Source organism: Aplysia californica, unplaced genomic scaffold (genome assembly GCF_000002075.1).
Source record: "Aplysia californica isolate F4 #8 unplaced genomic scaffold, AplCal3.0 scaffold00114, whole genome shotgun sequence".
NCBI classification, from domain to species: Eukaryota; Metazoa; Mollusca; class Gastropoda; order Aplysiida; family Aplysiidae; genus Aplysia; species Aplysia californica.
This window is the reverse complement of record NW_004797384.1, coordinates 1,463,620-1,465,568: the sequence shown is the minus strand read 5'-3', so window position 1 is coordinate 1,465,568 and position 1,949 is coordinate 1,463,620. Positions and strand designations below refer to the sequence as shown.

Sequence of the window (1,949 nt, the reverse complement as noted above, 5' to 3'; positions counted from 1 at the left end):
ACACACACACACACACACACACATACACACACACACACACACACAAACACAAACACACAAAAGCGCACACACATAAACACAACCAAAACCATGATATCGTCAGGGATCATAAACCGTTCCAGCAGCTAACAGAATGCATTCACAGCGATCCGATCCCTCGCTTGCTTTGATAAGACCGTACGGCACTCAGATATTTGATTATCAGACGGACAAAAGCACTGTCAGACTGGAGAAAGAATCAAGGACAGGTCACGGCAGTACCCGGCGATTGTTGACGTTCACCTTTCCGCTTAGCAACTACTGAGGTTAGGGCTACACAGCGGATTTCCTTCGCTCAAAGACGGCACTAACGCAGCTTGATTCACTTATGTTGGTGAAGGAAACTGTGTCCTCTTTTGGGAGACCAAATAGGAGAGGACAGTAGTTGAATTATTATCACGCTCCGTCGAGGAAGACAAACAAAACCTGTAACAGTAAGTTCACGTTATATATTATTAGTCTATGTCAGGGTGTATAGTTTGTCGTCTTTTCTTTCTTTTTGTTTTGTTTTTGTCTTTGTTTTGTTTGTCTGTCTTATTGTACCTCAAGGCGTCGAGGGGATATGCAAGTTTTCGGACCTGGGCGAGACGTGTTGCTTTTTGGATGATTATAACGTTGTTCCTTTGGAGGGTTTCTTTGACTTCGTCCCCTTACATTTTGCTTCGCCTTCCTCTTGTTTTGAGGCTAGAGTCAGTTGAATCTTATATAGCCATACTGTAGTTTATTAGGCTGGCTGTTGTGGGCCCATTCTCAGAACGTGTCCTAACCATTAAGATCTGACATCACTCTGTTTTCGAGTTAATTCCTACTTGTTGTCTGGTGTCTTCCTTTCTTAAGCTCTCTCTTCTTGTGACCAAGGCCCCAGGATCTAAAATTCTTTGCCAATTAGTCTCTTTTGTATAGTAGAGGGTTTTACGGCGCTCGCAACTGCATAAGGTCATATGACCGCCAAGGGGTGGGTGTCAACAGAGAAGTCTTTACAGGGAATCAGTCGGGATATTGAATAATACCCGTCGCTGCATTGTCTGTCACACTCCCTACCAAGTTTTCTCCAATTATACGAGGGGAATACCAACTTTTTTTTTACCTGACCATGAAGGAATGAAGGTAGAAAGCTGAAATTCAGAGTGAAAGCCAACAATCATCTTCCTTGAATGCTTGTAAATTTTGGGGAATTTCATTCTACTGGTTTTACCACCAGCGCACTGTAAGTGAATGGGGGTATGTTGTTCTCCAGTTTCAACATAAAAATGGAGAAAATTGAGCGCAGGGCAGTAATGAAGAAATATGTTCTTGCAAGGCGAGCAACTACAGGATATTTTTACGGAGATGCATGCCGTATGGAACTGATTTCCCATCCTATGCTGTGATAAAATGTTGGTGTAAAAAAAGTGATGATGAGGTCAACGACGGGGTAGAGGGCTGGTTTTCTGACATAGAGAGGATCCTCTATTCTCAAGGTCTTTTCAAGGTCATACACAGATGGTAAACATGTATTAACTCTGAGAGGCGACTACATTATAAAGAAAGACTAAGATTAGTACCGAATTTCAGCTTTCTACCTTTATTCCTTCATGGTCAAGTAAAAAAACTGTTGGTATGCCCCTCGTATTATGAACCTGGTGGAATCAGGCGCCTGTCAATTTTGAGCATATGGATTTAACACTTTGCCATCACAAGGCACATAAATAATATAGTAAAACTCTTGCAATCAACGTCAAAGGCAAAGCCATTCGGGGGAAAATCCAAAGACACTGGGTGGTAAACATCGCCAATTGGCAAGATGTGACGCAAAGTAAACCTAACAATCTGATTTTTTTAAAAAGAAAACATTTACTGTCTTTCTTGAACAGAAGTCAAAATATGTTACGATTGAAGGATGTGGGTGTGGAAGGGAGGGCGCAGGGGGT

At 42.1% G+C, this 1,949-nt stretch overlaps 2 protein-coding genes across 2 annotated transcripts in view; one reads left to right on the top strand and one right to left on the bottom strand.

The window, feature by feature from the left end:
• Positions 1-1,949, bottom strand: part of LOC101849122 — a 145,993-nt gene that overhangs the window by 51,023 nt on the left and 93,021 nt on the right. The window lies entirely within an intron of this gene.
• Positions 155-1,949, top strand: part of LOC101846807 — a 25,173-nt gene continuing 23,378 nt past the window's right edge. The window contains exon 1 of the mRNA XM_005095827.3: positions 155-473. The gene's annotated coding sequence lies outside the window, so the exon portion shown is untranslated. The remainder of the gene's footprint in view (positions 474-1,949) is intronic.